Below are 17,320 nucleotides of genomic sequence, written 5' to 3'. Positions count from 1 at the left end.
TATGTTCTAGCAGATCTTCTCCATGGCAGGAATATATTGACTTCTCCAAGTTGGATTAAAATTCAACAATAAAAGGTATAGATACTGTTTTGGAGGAAAGGAATGAAAAGGACAGAATCCAAGCTAGAATTTCATAGCATGTTCCAAGAGTTGAACTTTGAACCTGATCTATATGACTGGAATATTTATATTTTAATCAGTTTAGATAAATGTCACTTTCTACTTTCTCCTCTTCCTAAATCAAGTTCCTTTCAGTACATGTTGAAAGAGTTGTTTGTATTTAAAATTATTTTCTTCTATTAACTATGGGTCTCATTCGTCATCTTTTACATTAATGATTTTAATTTTTTAAATGTCTCTTTTTTGGTCCAAGCATTAGAGGAGAAAAAAATGCAGAGCTAATGGGGTAACTTCAATATTTAGTAACTGGTTTTCCAGGTGCAGTTTTTTTTCTGTTCATGCATCTTGAATCAGTATATGTATTTTGTAAAGTGTAAGGCTTTAAAAACACCCTGTAATTTACAGAGCTTTGAAGCATGCTGCAATAAAAATTTGTTCAGTAATGATCTATTTTCTGAACCTCTGTGCATGTGAAAACAGTTAATCTCTATGTTCCAATAGTATTTATGGGTGTTCCGTGCTCTCTAAATTTTGTTTGGATGACTTGTCCATATAGAATTATTAATTCTCTAAAGCACATAATGTATATTTCTTGATATTAACTTGCTATTAAAAAAAAAAAAGTAGTCATTTTCCTTTTAGATCCAGGGATATGACATCAGAAATTACGTGTTATCACTAAAATGAAATTCTACTAGAACAGATATTATAAATTCATAATTAGTAGCAAACAATTATTGATATATTATAATTATAACAGGAATCAGGGTGAAATGTTTGGGTCTTCATCAGCACACAGGATATAATTTTCAGAGCGTGTCAAGGAAAATTTACTGTAATTTTATTTCTGAGTCTGAAGCAATGATAGTGATTGCATTCTTGGATAGCTTTCCCCCGTCCGTTTGCTTTATTCCAATTTACATGTTCTGTCCTTATTGCTTGGATTAATTCTGTGTGCATTGCAGGGTATTAATATCCCTTCTAATTAGTTTCCTATTGCTTACGTAGACTGTATAAAAAGTGGCTTCATAATCTGTGAGAAATCATTGAACAATGCATTGAAAAGCATTTAGATCCTTTCAGGACTAGTTTGTGTATCTGTAGTAGAAAATGAGAAATCAAGGTTTCCTTGCAATGGCAATTCAGTTTCCTCTGCACAGGTTCCTCTCTTTATGCATTAGAATCTTATTTATGCAACTTAGGAAAAGGAATGCCAGTAGATTGACACTGTTTGAAGAAGGTCATACTTTGAATTTTTAAGTACAAAATATGTACTTGCTGATGAACTAGGGTCAGGGTCTGGTACCTGTTAGAAACTAGTAATTCCCTTGGCACACCTTCTAAGACCTTTCACATTTTTGAATGTACCTTATGTGTACAGTTTCCGTTCACATAAAAATATTTATTTCTGCTGACAGGTTTCAGCTGCTGTTTCCTTGGCATCACTTATTTCTCTGCACTTGACTTCAAGTCTGTAGTACTAAATCTGTCTGAGAAGAGCTACATCTTGAATTTTGTGTTTGTAAAAATAGCACTGCTATAGTGTCATTCTTTCTCTCTGCCTTTTATTTTCAGCCATTTAAAGCAGTCATCCTTATTGCCCATTTTTCACTTGATAGTGAAATTAAATGTGTGAATGTCATATTTAACGACCAAAAAGTAAGATCCATTTTTTAAAACATTAAGAGAAATGGAACAAAGCAAATGGAAAGAAAGTGCTGACGGAAAGACAATGATTTGGAAGTTAGTGCAATAAAAACTAGTAAGTCCAGTTAACAAAAGCGTATTTCCGTGCAATTATATTCTTTATATCTCCTGAATATACCAAACCAGAAGACAGGGCTTCAGCATGGAAGAATATGGCAGATGGAATTTTTTTCTGTACAAGTATTAAAAAGAAGAGCTCTGCATTATCTCTGTCATGATTTAGTTTTGGGCTTCAGTCCCTATGCTGTCTATTATTAGCGTCATAAAGCATAATGGAAGTATTTAGAGATTGAAATGCATAGATTCATGCTGGATTCCACTTCCTTATGTATCTGCAGATGGTGTGTATATTTTTGCATATTGGATTTTACGGTGGTTAGAATACATTCGATGGGGTAAATGTAAGGAAGTGCAAAGATTCATTGCAAGTGATTCATTCAAAGACTTATGTGCATTTTTTGTGAGCTGTTTCGTTTCCAATGAAGACTCTGAATCATTATCTTAGTTTGTCACTACTTTTTTTGAACTTTGATGAAACTTTTTTCCTTGTTCAGTCAATAAGGCTGGGAGTCTGATCTATTAAATGCTTGGATGCTTGATGTTGAAGGGTTTATCTATATATGACCAGAATAAATCAAGTAAGACCCTTGTAGTACGTAGAAAGAGAATACAGGAGATCCATTTTTCTAAGTATTTTGATTCAGAAAGATTCCCATATGAACACTCTAATGTAATTCTACGTGAGGCAAGTGAAAGCAGTATACGTTTGAATTATGCACAATCTGCAAATATAAAGACAGAAAGTCACAGACATTCAGTCACAGGAATGGATTTCAATGATCAGTTGCAAGTTGACCAATTCAATTAATCAGATTTTTTTTTTCCCTGGGCTCAGTGGAGTTTAAAATTTATGAAGTTCCCAAAATCAGTTATTGAGGACAGGCTTTCCTCACACTATCCAATTTTTAAAATTTCTTCACACAGGATGCTACTAAAAAGGAAAGACGAGTCTGTAAGCCCTGTATGGAGGGTGATCACCAGGAAAATTTTCTTAACTTTTGCAGTGGCTTTCATTCTTCATCACAGGTGGAAAGCATATGGAACCAGCAGCTTGCAATCTAGACAGAATGTTTAGCTATTATGGAGTGTGTATGAATTGGAAGTAAAGGCACAGCAGAAGTAATTCTTCTCCATTTGTTGTTTCATGAGAAGGAGATGCCCTTTGCCCATGCTGGAGTTCCACTGCACCCACTCTTGTGACAAGCTGTCAGTATAGTCCTGTCAAGCTGACTGAAGTAATGTGGAAGGTGAAATAAGGAAGGAGTTACTAGACAGCGAAGTCTTTTAGAAAAAAGGAGTCTCAAAATTAAAAAAAAATAGGTAACATAAATGTAATTTTCCTTGTTTTATTTCTCAAGACTTGATGGAAATGACTTTGATTTCAGAGAGCCTGGCATCATGTTGCAACTGTTCAAATCAATAGGAGTATGTTTCTTGCTTTTAGCAAATAGTGTTTTCTGACATGATGTGACTGAAATAAGTCAGACTAAATACCATTTTCAGTGCTTGCTTTCTGTCTGTGGGGATATACTTTCATAGTGGCGATTGGGATTTCATCTTCTAAACTGATTAGTTAAGTGAGAAACTTTGGCTCTTATTAGTATTTATTTCCAGATAAGTTCAAAGATACGGCACAAGAACCCTAAACATTCCTTCACCAGGCTTAGAAGGATTTTCAGGAAATATCAGAAACTTACAGTTCAATCCTTAGTCTTGCAAGTAAAAAAAGCTTTCACATGAGTAATCTGATCTTATTCAGCTTTCTGGTTATGGGTAGGGTGCTGCTGTGTCCCACTCCTTTGAAAGAGTCACTTATTCTATAAGGAGCTCCGTTTATTTGATTGAACTTTTCAAAAAGAAAGAGAAAGCTTCTTAAGAAATTACGTGACAAATTCTGTTATTCCTGTGTAAAGGCCATGGTGATGTAGGAAATCTTTTTTAAGAAGGTGACAAATGTGGTGCAGTCACTTAAAGTGATGCCTGCTGCTTTTTCATGGTACTGGTCTCTTTCTATGTGTGTAAATGTGGAAGTTTGAAAATGTGTAATTGGTTTGTGATTAGAAACTTTAGTCATATCCCCATAATTGCTATGGTGAAATCCAGAAAACGTATCCTAGGCAGTTCCAGATGATTCCTCAGTACTGTTTAAGTCTCATCTCAGGTGTTTCTAAACGGGCAGTTATTTTATTTGAGGACAGGGGGAGTTGTTTTTTAAGACAAAAGAGCATGTTTCAAATAAACAAATACATTAAAAGTGGTTTTAGTCTATGCATATTATTGCAAGGAGGAAAAAAAGATGAGAATTTGGAGGAGAAATTTGGAGGAATGGTATCTTGAAGAAATCCATGTAAACAACAACCTGAAGGCATAAATTTTGAAGGTGCACTTTGAAGAGCACCTGTGTCTGTGTAGATTGGTGAACTTGAATAGATCAACAAGATGACCAAGAGTCTGAGTCAGTGCTAATATACATTTATCATTTGTACTGCCGTTTGCATTAGCAGTGATGCTACTGAATCCTTTGCTGTCAATACTGTCAGTAGCCAGCATGACCAGGCTGTGCAAATAAGGGTGTTGAGGGCAACAGCAAGACCTCATTGATGAGCTGTGTGCTGCAACATCTGAACAGGGCAAGCAGAACAGGTGGGACATGGGATGTTAGACAACAAACACAGATATTTAAATTGTACACAGAGAATGACTGAGGTTAGAAGGTGTATCAGTAGGTTATCTAGTCCAACCTCCTGTCCCAACTAGGGTCCACAAACCACACCAGGTTTCTCAGGACTTTGACGTCTAGTTTTGAAAGCCTCCATGAACAAAGGGTGCATAAAATCTCTGGACAACTCATTCCAATCTTTCGAAGTCCTAGGGGTGAAAACAGTTCTCCATATATTCAGTTTAAAACTTGGTCTGCAGTTTGTCCTCTCCGTGGGCATCACTTTGAAGTGCCTGGCTCTGTCTTCTCAATGGTCTCCTCCTTAGGTTTCTGTTAGTATCCCAAAGCAGACTTGTGCATGCTGAGCAAGCCTCTTCCCTCATAGTCTCCTTACAAGGGGGTTTTTCTAGCTTCTAATCATCTTTGTTGCCTTTTACTGAGCTTTCCACAGTTTGTCACTCTTTGTTTCGATACTGAGCGACAGGATGCAGCGTGTTAGATGCAGTCTAATGACTGAGGGGATCACTTACATTTACTGGCTATGGGCCTTTTAAAACAGCCCAAGGTGCTCAGCTGTTCTTTGTAGCAAGTGTACCATATCCACTGTGTTTAGCAGAGGACCAGTGTTTTTGTTGTCCAGACCTTTTCTAGCATATTTAGCATAGAAACTATTCTTGTTGCCCTTGATGTCCCTTGCTATTTTCAATCCTATCTAAGCTTTGCTTTTCCTAGACAGATGGTGGTGCAGTGTTTCTAAATTCCTTCTTTATAGTCTAATTAGAATGCTAGTTCTGGAGTAGAGGCACAGTTCAGAGGTCCAGACATCCTGTCTCGTGCGTGTAGCTGGTTGCTTGAATGACATAATCTTACTGCAAACACAATATGCAGGAGTATTTTGGAAGACAGCTATCAAGTGTAAAGAACTACTGAAATATGCCCTTTACAGTGCTGTTTGTGGTTTAATGTTTACATATATTAATGCAAACCTTTTTTGACCGTCTTGTGATCAAGGAGTAGACTGTGCCTGTTATGGCAGTTTATATTTCTGATAGCCATTAGAAACCATCTCAGCTTCTCAGAGATGAGAAAGCTATTGCCAGTGTGAGTCAATTTATTTGAAAGTTAATGCAGTTGTCCATCTAAACTTTATGATAATGTCTTGTTCTTCTGCACTGAGCTACTTGGCACCATTGTATCTGTCACATTTAATAAAGATATATTCATCTTTATCTTTATTTCATATAGGAAATGCCAGACTTAGCATATCAACACATCACATTGTATCATTGCTGTGAGATCAGGTTGGTTTACCATAGGAAAGAGTTTGTCCTTCAATATTAAAAATAGTTAGTGTGAGTTGTGTTTATCACTACTCATAACAATGCTTATTTTCCTGTGATAATATATGATTAAAATTCTGAAAGATGTTCCAAGGTTGCCTGACAGAGATGTTAATGCCTGTTACTATTTTAAATGACTGCTTATTTGCATTTGTTCTTTCATTATCGCTAATAGATGATGACATAGCATAGTAGGAAGAAAAATTATGTTAAACCAATGTTGTGAAAGAGAATTTTATTGTGGTAAACACAAAATTATTTTGACGAGCCAGAGAGGCTCTCTAGCTCCTTTTTAGGAAAGGAAAAAAAAAAAATTCTTCTTTAAACCCTAATAAATTGATGTTTAGTGATGATTTAATTGTGTAAGGTGAAGAAGAAAGCGTTACTGGTCTGAAAGAATAGTTTGAATAGAAATTGCTATTTCTGTGTGGATTGAGTGTATATTTTTATTTTGAGATTGAAATCCCAGATCAGAATCAGTCTTGGGGGTTGGATTGTGTGTAACAGCCAGAAGCAGTGACCTCCATGGTCTTTTCCATAATAGTCTGTGACCAGTCCAGCTCCACGTGGCTGAAGCTACTGACTGAGAGTAGGAATGAAATATTTGGTTAGGCTCAAAAGTTGGGTGTCTTCCCCTGCACCAGGGCACAGCCAAGCACCATAATGCCACTTTTGCTACAGCTCAGCTGGAGGAAGGGCAGGAGTTTGATATTTCCCACCATGTCTGCTCCCAGGATTAGATTTACAAATTGCTTTGGCAACTGATGACCATTCTTCATTTCTAAAAGGTAGGAGCACCCTGAATATTTAGGAGTACCAGACACTGAGAAGTGAGGCAGCAGGTATGACAAGGTACCCCAAATCTGTGTCCACCCAGTTATGTCATCAGATGATTTTTCCTTATGCAAGAAGAGGGTTATTAGAATTATCGTAGAAAAGATATGTAACATTTTCATGTGAACCTCTGAGCTGTTAAAGTCAGGCAGCAGGTTACAGCCCATCATTTGCTCTCACTTAAGCCAGTAGGAATCTGAAGTAGTTGCACTGACACAGTAGAATTTCCCTCATATGCACCAGTGTATCTGAGAATGGAATTCAACTTCAAATCACTGAATTAAGGCAAGCCATCTTTTTCATCCGAGTGTATGTCTGCAGCCGCAGTAACTCATTAGCAGTAGCTGGCCTTGAACTGGGTGTTTGGAACTCTTGATTCTAAAACTGATATCCATGGGCAGTGTTTTTCATTTTCTCTTTCCAGTCATTGACTTGACTTTGTTCTGCCAGCTCTGTTTCCTTTCCATTTTGCTCAGCACAATCCTAGATATGGTTTTTAAATTATATTAAAATATAAATGATGGCAACAGCTTTTAAAATAGGAAATATTAAACTCTAGAAAGTCTCCATCTGATTTTATATCAGTATACAGAATATTTGCTGTCCAAAGCCACGTGCTCAGTAGAGGGACCATTTTTGATTGTTTCCATACATCCTGCTCTGACTCAACTAGGAATCTAAATCATCAGAAGTTATTAGGCATCTGTTTTTGGGAGATTACTGCCTCTATATTGTCGAGCCAACATGTCTGTAGATTTCCAGAAAGGTTTGTTTTAGAATTTCATTATGTGTGTTTATCTAAAATGAATATGCAGATCAGTTTTGTTTGTTTATTCCCATTGTTGGATACTATAATGCTTTTGCATAAGGAGGTGCTGTACAATAAATAGCTTGCTGGCAAAGGAAAAGCATGACCTTATAGTCAAAAAGAGGAGTTTAGATTAGTTAAAAATTACTGTGCTGTAAACATGAATCCTAGAACACTCTCTGGAGAGGAAGTAGTAGGCATATGAATGCTAGATTAGCCAGAATTCTGGTGTGCTGTAATGCCATAGTGATGGACTGAAAGGCCAAGAAGTCTTTGGCAATTTATTCTTGTTTTCCACAGAACATATGTTTTTGTGGCTGTGCTTCAAAAATAGGCTGATATGTTGGAAGGGCTCCCAAGAAGCTTTAACAATTACTTTATACGTAAACAAAGAGAAGACCTCATGAAATTAAGAAAAATGTATTTTCTGTCTGTTTTCATGAGGAAGAGTTTAAGATCAGCTTTTGTAAGATTCTGTGAGTATCCATTGAACGTAAATAGCATAGAGCTCTTGAGGTAAACAGCATTGCAAAGTGAACATCATCAATTTTAGACAATCAAAAGAAGTGCAGGATTGAGCACAGCTGGTTATTGCAATGAAGTACAGAGAATCAGTGACAATGTGCTATTTACCCGTTTTATGACATGAGGAACTACTGTCAGAAACGCCATGGCAATGGAGGGGAAAAAAAGATGCAGTTTATGTAACAGACATTGTCTTAGGTTGGGTAAGACCACGGTTTGTGTTAAGTGATGTGTTAGACTAATTGAAAAAAGTGATTTCTCCTGCCTGTAAACAGTGTAAATGAAGATGATCTCTCAGTTGAAATCTTCTCTGACACATGGCTGAGCAAAGAGCAGAAAAATGCCATCACCTGTAGAGTAAAGACTGTCAGATTCCTGAGCAAACCACTTTCTTGTTTACTGTTTTGAAGATTCATGTGTCACCAAATTTTGATTGGTGACATTATTGTTTGGGTTTGTTGATTATTTCCCCCCCCCTTCTATTAATAGTAGGCAAAATCTTAATTTATTTCCATTCTTTTACCTACTAATCACGACATAGTCAAAGAAAAAGATTCTTTTTTAGATCTCTTTTGTTTAAAATTTAGTCTAGTTTCAAAGTGGTCTGGGAAATGAAGAAAAAATGGTTACTGAAAAACAGAACTCAGGGTTTCTGCAGCTGACCAGTGACCATTTTCAAAATTTATAGCACTCATTCTAGTATCATATTGACTAAAACATCTTGGAAAACAGAAGGGGTTTTCATTGAATCAGCAAATCAAGAATTACTTGGGAAAATCCCCATTTTTTAATATTACCTCTTCCATAGGTTGCAAAGTCTTGTCATTGCCTCTTTTCCTGACAAACTATGACAAGACTAGGCTGTAGAAGAAGGAAATTTGCACTCCAGGTGTTAAGGTCAAATAATGAATCACTTGCAGAGCAGGCCTTTAGTCAGATCACTGAATCTGAACCCTTCTGTCTTTTTGTTTTAAAGTTCACCTGTAGAGCAAGATGTAAGCTTTGTGCTTGGCACTGCTTCTTCTTTTTATGTGTTTGTAGAGACGTTACAAAGGTTTTTTTTTCTCTAGTCTTCTGCTTTCACTTTGCATGTTGTTTTTCTAATGTGGAGAAGGAAAAGGTATTTTCAGGTTTATTACTTTCTCCTCTAATTTAGCTAATGTTAAGATTACAGCTGGATGAAAGCATTGCTATGCTAATAGCTATATTTATTGCACTTTTATGCATTAGCAATGGTAAATAATTGCCCCAAGACAACATCTGTTCTTATGTGTCTAGTTCCATTTATGTTAATGTATAAACCGAGCTTTTGATAATCACTTACCCGCTTTAAAACTTACTTCTGTGTGTTGTACCACCAGTTTTGATTGCCAAATTATGTATCTAGCTAAGGATCTTTAACTTCTAGATCAGCAACAAACCCAAGTCTCAGAAGAAGGTTCTCGAAATAACTCTTCCTCTGCTCTGTCTGTGCTATGTCTGTCACTGCACTGTATTCCAGCATAGGATATATTCAGTCTGTTTTATCACAGTTCCTGCAGCTACTGTTACATACTGTCTGATCTTGGTTTCATGCTAGCAGTTTTCCAAGTTTTTATGGATGTATTACTGTTTTACTTCTTTTAATTAAAACCACTGGTTCTTCACAGGAATATTATTTCATGCAAATGTTTGTTTTTACCTGCATATGTGAATGGGGCTAAACTGTGTATCTTAGTTGTAGTTGTATCTTCACATGTAGTTGTAGTTTATTTCCTTCTTGCTGTTCTGCCAACATGTCTTAACTGCAGTAAAGTTCAGTGTGGGAGTGGATATTTTTCTAATTTCTTTCTTTTGCTGAGGAGACTCCTAACCCATGTCAACGCCTGTGCCTTTGACCATGTTCCTGGCTCTAGGACTGGAGTTTTACCTCAGATTACCAAACAGCTTTTGCAAAACACCTCTTCTTTTGTGGTACTTCTGATGTGTGGTGGGATGGGACCATAACAATGTATATCTTGATTACCAGTGTAGTTATAAAAATTATCTCTTTTATTGCAACTGAATTGCAAGGAAATATGATCTTCAAATTCAGCCATCTTGTTAGCCAATGTGGCAAGTGTGGCTTTGGTCCAAGAAAAACACTGTGAAATTATATCCTTGACAGATGCTTCAGCATAGTCAGAGTGACTAATCTTCATTTAAACTTAGCTTTATGCCAATTCAGCTCCACTAATGATTATATAATAGTGAATATGAAGCAGGTCTTACATTTATTTAGAGAGAAGTGAATCCACCTAAATGCATTTTGTATATTTTCCATGCAGATGAAGTTCTGACAATTATAGTGGACTATTAGCCATCATTGTACTCAGGGGAGCAGTGTGGTTCATGGCAATTTCAGAGATCCTGAGGGTCTTGTCTGTGTTTGCTTCCCCGTCTTCCTTCCCCTTGCTTTAATCATCTGAAACACACTGACCACAGCCTATCCCTGTGTGCTTGAAACATCTAGAAAAATATTAAGATAGCATATCTCTCAGAAAAGTAGTCTTCACATGAATTTTTCAATGTAAGCTTATTTTTTGGGACGTTTCATTTTTTGCTTCATTCTTCACTTCAAATTTGGCAAGTGTTAATAACACCTTAAAAATAGTGTTCTATAATTTGTCCCAGTTTCTTTAAATCTGTTTTTGTCTGTTCATGAGCATTTTCATGTTCTTTATCCTTTGACTGGTCTTGTTTTTAAATCTAATAACATCTTAATTCTTACTGTACCTGAGTTTTTCTGTGCTCTGTTTCTGTGAATCAAATTGCATTGGTCCTCTGGGTTGCATATAAGCAGGACTGGTTAATGCTGCTGCTGCCATCTTTTACAGAGCATTTTGTACACTTTTAGCAAAGAAGTAGTATGAACCTAAATGTAATTAGTTTTGCACTATCCTATTTATAGCAATTAACTTGTAGCAGGTGGGTAAATTCCCCACCTGTTCTTACTGTTTTATCCAGCTGTTTCAGTGATAATTATAATTTATCAATGTGGGAGTAAGTCACAGACAAACACAAAAGTATAAAAACCATTTTGGTTTGGATTAAGAGGAGAGTAAAAGAAATCAAAGATGCCCTGAAGTTCCACATCGGGGCCTTTTCCACTTGCAGCATCTCTTCAGTATCATATGATCTGTGATATTGAAATCAAGGCAGAGATTTGGCTTCTATTACCAGTTTCTGCAGGTTTCTACTGTGACAGTAGGCTTAGCTGAGCTAAGCCAGCATTGCTGAGAGCTTTGAGTGTCTGAACAAGGTCAGTGCTTCTTCCCCCTATTTCCCAGTTCCTGTATTATTGTGGCTGCTTGCAGCTTGCAGAAGTGATGATGTGATACCTGGTTGGTCTCCATATCCCATCTGTGTTTTCTTTATCTACATGTCACACCAATCTTGAGTTTTGATATTAGGAGCATCAAAGAGGTCACTCTGGGGAGAATTTTTCTTTGTACTATTCAAATTTATGGGTCTTATGTGGAAATAAAACTTTTATGAGCCTGTCTAGGCCTCTGGGGTTGTTCCTATTCTCCTGCCTGTTGTCTGTTGTCTCCAACTCAGAACACACTAAGTGCTGTGTATCTTTTTTGTTACTTACTGTTAACAACAGTACCTCACCATTGCTGGATTACATACATTCTTCTATAAGTCATTGAGTTTAGAAAGACCAAATAGCTGAAATATTGTGTGTTGCTTTGGAAGATGTGTGAAGAGCATAGGCTTGCAATTTATTGTTTTACCTGGAACTGTAGTTGCTAATGTCCATGAAATCCATCCAGATGTATTCAGTAATTCTAGGCTGATTGAGTTGATATACATAACCTTAATACATAAATTTAATAAAATTGTGAAATAAGTAATGCATGCTTTACTATGGGCTTGAAGAACATAGGTATTAAAATTCTTTGCATTATGAAATTCTAGATGGGACCCTTGTGTGTTTGAAGAAAGCTTCAGTGTTATTTTCATTCTCTTTGTTTACCTAAGGTCAGGTTATAAATTTTCTCATCAAATTTGTCCTTTAATAGTAGAAAATAATCTGCCTTATTTTCCTGGAGGCAAAGCGTTGCAGGAGAAGCTCCCTATGTGACGTAGTAATCCCTGATTAAAAAGGTATGTCTAGTAGCAACTGTCCAAAAATCAGGCATTATCTGACTCACACTGAGCCTCCCTTCACTGTGAGCACAATTGTGGAGTTCTCATGGAGCTGTCAATGGCATTTAAGTAACTAATGGCACCTGTGATTGATTTTTGGGATTGACATAGAAAAAACTGTGCAGATACAGATTGGTTATTGTATGCTCGTGCATACATGTGCATAATGGAGGGGACAGTATTCTTCCTAATGTGTTTTTAATTGTATGCATATATAATGACTCATAAACCACTGTGAAAGGAACGTTGATATACTTAGTCTTCTGTTGCATACAGACTACAATGTACAGTGTTTCAATTAAAAAAAAAAACAACGGGAGGACACTCAAAGCCAAATGAACAATAGAACTCAATTCTTTGATATTTAAACTTACAAAATCTTATTTCTAGCCTATTTTGATGACAGAAATTTTGCTTTGAACTTGTGTGTATGATGTCTGCATCTGAGACTTTTATCATCTTGGGGAGATCCAGCAAAGCAACTTAGTTCCTAATAAAAGTAGTGTAGTTTGAACCAACTCTGTCTTATTTTTAGTAGCCAGTCAGAGTAGGGTAACGAGAACAAACCCCAAATCTTAAAAATCCCCTTTATCCCACACCTCACTTCTTCCTAGGCTCACCTTCATTTTGGAATTCTCTACCTCTTCTGCCTAGTGACACAGAGGATACCAAATGGGAGTTGTGCTCAGTTCATCACACAGGATCTCTGTCACTGCTTTCTCCTCATGGGGAGAACTTCTCGCACCCTTCTCCTGCTCCAGCATGGGGTCTCTCCCACAGGAGAAGTCCTCCCCAGACTGCTCCCACATATTCTCACTTTTTCTTGGCTGCAGAGGCTCTGGCACAGTAACTTTTCCATTCTTAAATATGCTATCCCAGAGTATTTACCACTGTTGCTGATGGGCTCAGCCTTGGTCATCTTGGACCTGGCTGGCATTGGTTTTATCAGACGTGAGGGAAGCTTCTGTGAGCTTCTTACAGAAGACCTTGCCATGGAAACCCAATACATCCTGTTAGTGCTGCTGAGAACCTCCTTTATTTCATTTAATATCTTAACAATGCCTGACTAACTAGAGTTTGAGAAACCTAACTATCTCCCAGAGACACTTATCAGCTTTGGTAGGGATGATTTGCAGATGGATATGCCGTATGCAACTTGGACTGAAAATTAATTTGTGCACCCCAGGCCTTTGGTCTCTAACTCCTTCAGTGTGCAACCAAGTCTTTCCTAATAGAAGAAGAGTGTGAAAGAGCCTGAAGTGTGCTGAGATGGGAGAGGGACAGTGCAAATGATGGTTAACAGAAGCAGTAAAGTGGGAGAAAATTTGAGAGAATAAGAAGCAGCAGAAAGGAAAGAGGTGGTGTGATTTCCATGTGTATACCAGGAGTAAAAAACCAAACAAAACAGCCCTGCTTGTGACTAACCTCTCACCTCAGCTACTATCAGGTATTTCAGAATGGGATCTAAGAAGCTGAAATGATGGCTGCAGAATTTCCTGTGCATCAGGGACACAAGAATTTTTTCTTGATCTCATGTGCTAGTGAAGAGCTTGTGGCTGTGATGGCAGAGTTTTTATCTGACTGTGCACTTTGCTTTTGTAATGAACAGAAAAGAAACATTAATGTTTTGTGCATGTAAAAATCTTTAAAGCCTGATAGTGTCCTCTGCTAGTGTATGAGCTAGACTTTCTTTTTGAAATTTACTGAGTACCAGGGCAAGGCTGTGTTCTGCATTTCATGAGCTGACCCTTTATTTCTGTTACTTTGATAAAGTGTGAATTAGTGTGCATAGCACTTTTTTTTAATTATTTTTTTTCCCCCTCCAGCTGCAGGCAGCTTTGTAGTATGGGTGCAAATGATTTTTGCCACACAAAGAAAGTGAGGCCAGAGGAAGAGAAGGAGGGAAGAGTGAGAGCACCTTGGGGTGCATCCCAGGGGGAGGGAGAGAGGGGCACCAGCAGTAGCTGTGACTTCCCAGGGTTGTGTTCCAAGGTCACTGGCAGGGGCTCCATGTCCTGGCAGCCTCTTGCCAAGGACAGCTGTTTGTTTTGCCTGTGGAGCCAGGTCTGAGTGTTCTGCTGATCATTTTGTGTTGGTTGTGTACATGGGGGTTACTCAGCTCCTTTTTTAACCAATCCCAGCTGATCAAAGACTCTGTCTTTTGGAGTCTTTACAACCACTGAAACATAATTATTTGAATCACCTGCTTTTTTTATTTTGTCTGATAATTCCTTGTTTTGGAACACAGAATGCTATCAGGAGTTTTCAGGTGCTGGGCTTACTTGCCTTTAATATCTCAAACTGCAGCTTTATAACAGCTTTGGCATCAACGTTTTGGTTTTTCTCCTTTAAACTACACACTTGTGGGAAGAGATCAATCAGTCAGATGCCCTTACTAATTTTCAGCTTTATTTTCTGGGTGTTTTAAAATTAATTTGAGGCCTGGTCATATTTATTTATTTTATTCTGTACCATCTTCAGGGATATTCTGGAACAGATTAAGAAATTGATGATTTGCTTATCTTGACTTGCACCTTGCAAGCACTGCCCTTCGCCTTTTGAATAGTTTTGATATTTAAGCTCCCAATTTTGGGTGATGCGATTTTCATTTGACATGAAAAGAACAGATTTGTCCTTGCATGTGCTGTGAACTTCCTTTTATTTTGCATTCTCCATTTTCCTAAGTCCTTCTGCAATGCCTGGCAGCCTTTCCAAGATGTGATTAAAATGGAAGTAAAGTAGTGTTTAATTGGGATAGTTTGAAATCTCAAATTTCATTTGACTACATATTTTGTATTTGCAAGCATGAAAAAACACTATTAGTGAGCACAAAAATATACAGTTTTATGTTCCTTAAAAACTACTGAATGTTTCCTTTTTTTATTTGTTTTTTTTTAAATTACATGTAGGTAATTAGATGGTGGATTAACAAAAAAAAAAAATTCTCACTGGATTATAATTATCTTCAGGAGTTAAATTTTGACTATGTGTAAGTGTAATATTTCTGACTTGACATTTAATAATATGATATAGAAGTTTATAAATGTGAATTTTAAATAATCAACCATGGAGTGACTGATTTTTTGAGTAGCATTATCTACTATTGGCTATAACAGCTCAGTACAATGATTTATACTGCACAGAGATATTTTTCTTGGCAAGAAAATAGCCAAGGTGCCATGCTGCTTTATTTTCCTTTCCTTGATTTCTCTCAAACTGAGCCATGTAACTGGAGATGGAAGTTTTTATATTAAATTAATAAAATAGATGGTATGGTTTTAAATTTGAAGCATTTATCAAGTAAATAATTATTAGCACTTGCATAAGGCATCAGGAAAGTGAGACACTTGACATCAAGCTAGAATTGTAGCTGGCAGACTAAAATTTTGTATGCTTGGAAATCAACAGGTCTTATGGTTCTGAAATAGTGAATATTTAATGACTTGAAATCCCAGTAATACATTATATTCAAGTTTTGCTTAAATATTTTTATTTTAGTCAAGCTATTTTGTGCTGTAATCTCCTGTTTTATTCATAAATGTCCTTCTGCAATTTTTTTTGTTGCAATTAATTTCTTTTGCACTGTCTGTTCCCAGAAAAAAAAAAAAAGTTATACATTGGTCAGGATTTTTATTTGTATTTATTGAGATGTTTTAACTTGAAGAGGTACTACTTCTTACCTAATCCCAAAGAGAAGTAAAGTATCTCAGAATGTTAAACACATGACTTTTCTCCATAAACTTGTGGCAAATGATATAATGGGTCTATTAGATAATACTCTGATTCCTTGATTATCATGTTTCTGTACTGGTCATGAGATAAGCCTAATAAATTATTGAAGGAAAAGTGTCAAATAGGCCATATCATACAGTCTCCTAGAAAGGATGAGGGGATATATAGCAGTTTTTGCAGAGTTTTTTGGAATGAGGCAATTGTGAGCAATTCCAGCAATGTTGCTGCTGGAATTAAGATAAATTGTCATTTTCTATTAAATATCTATACATTGCTGTAAAAGTTAATGGCAAACAAAATATTGACTGTGCTTATATAGCAATAATGGTAATACAAGTTGAGTTAAGGAAATAGTTATGTGCTTTTTGCTCAGTTTTCACATTGAGCCTAATAGGCTACTGCTACAGTTCAGAGGCTTCCTCAAAATCATGCATTGCTTGTTGAATACATTTCTATCAGCATTGAGAATCTGAAAAAAGGTGCACGTTTAAATCAGTGAATTTTTTCATTAAGCAACAAAAGCAAAAAGAAAAAAAAAACAACTTGCCTGTAGACCCCAATAAAAGAAAAGCCCTCAACCAACTCTTCTAAGGTGTTAGCAGGAGGCTTGGTATGAGTGCAGTGGCTTGGTGTCAGCTGTCTGATAGGCAATGCCTCTAACCAGGGGATACACACCCTGTTACACCGTGCAGGGTGGCAGAGAGATGTTTCCTATGGGCTGTACAAGCTTGTGCATTCAGGAACAAGCAGAACTCAGTCTGGTGGCTTTTAGCTGGCTAGAGCCAGGCTTGACTCCTTCTCCCTTTGAACACAAGATGGAAAAAAGGCAAGATGATGAAATATGGTGTCATCAGTTTAACTAAAAATCATTTGGGCAAGCATGCAACAATTCATTAAAAGAGCTAGGGAAGGAGAAAGGTTTCCTACTTTTTGATTAGTTTATTTAATTAGTGAACATTTGGTAAACTTGTTCCACTAAAACATGTTAATCAATCTATCCTTTTGGTTGAAGCGCCATAGTTTTTTGCAATTGCTGATCATGGTCTCAAAAGAAAAAAACAACCCCACAAACACAAAGAATGCATACGGATTCAGAAGATTAAGTGGAAGAGTAATGAGTAATGGGAAATAGTGTTAATTTTTTAAAAAAAATATTCTGTTTTTTGAAGGAATACATCTTAAAAGAAAACAAAACTGACTGAATATTTCTGTAGACACCAACCTCTTGCAGAGAAGTAACAGTTCCAGTTGTAAAAATTGACTCTATGAACAATTTTCTTGCATGTTATAAGAGCTACCTTATTTACAGAATGACTTTGTAGATGACACTTGTTGAAATATTGGTTTTAAGTAATCAAATAC

At 36.7% G+C, this 17,320-nt stretch overlaps 1 protein-coding gene across 1 annotated transcript in view; it reads left to right on the top strand.

The window, feature by feature from the left end:
- The window catches only part of PCLO (piccolo presynaptic cytomatrix protein), a 310,788-nt gene that overhangs the window by 30,635 nt on the left and 262,833 nt on the right, over window positions 1-17,320 (top strand). The gene's annotated exons all lie outside the window — the stretch shown is intronic.

The sequence above is a fragment of the Cinclus cinclus genome, chromosome 4, assembly GCF_963662255.1.
Source record: "Cinclus cinclus chromosome 4, bCinCin1.1, whole genome shotgun sequence".
Classification (NCBI taxonomy): Eukaryota; Metazoa; Chordata; class Aves; order Passeriformes; family Cinclidae; genus Cinclus; species Cinclus cinclus.
Note: the sequence above shows the minus strand (reverse complement) of the source record. Positions and strands in the feature narration are given on the sequence as shown.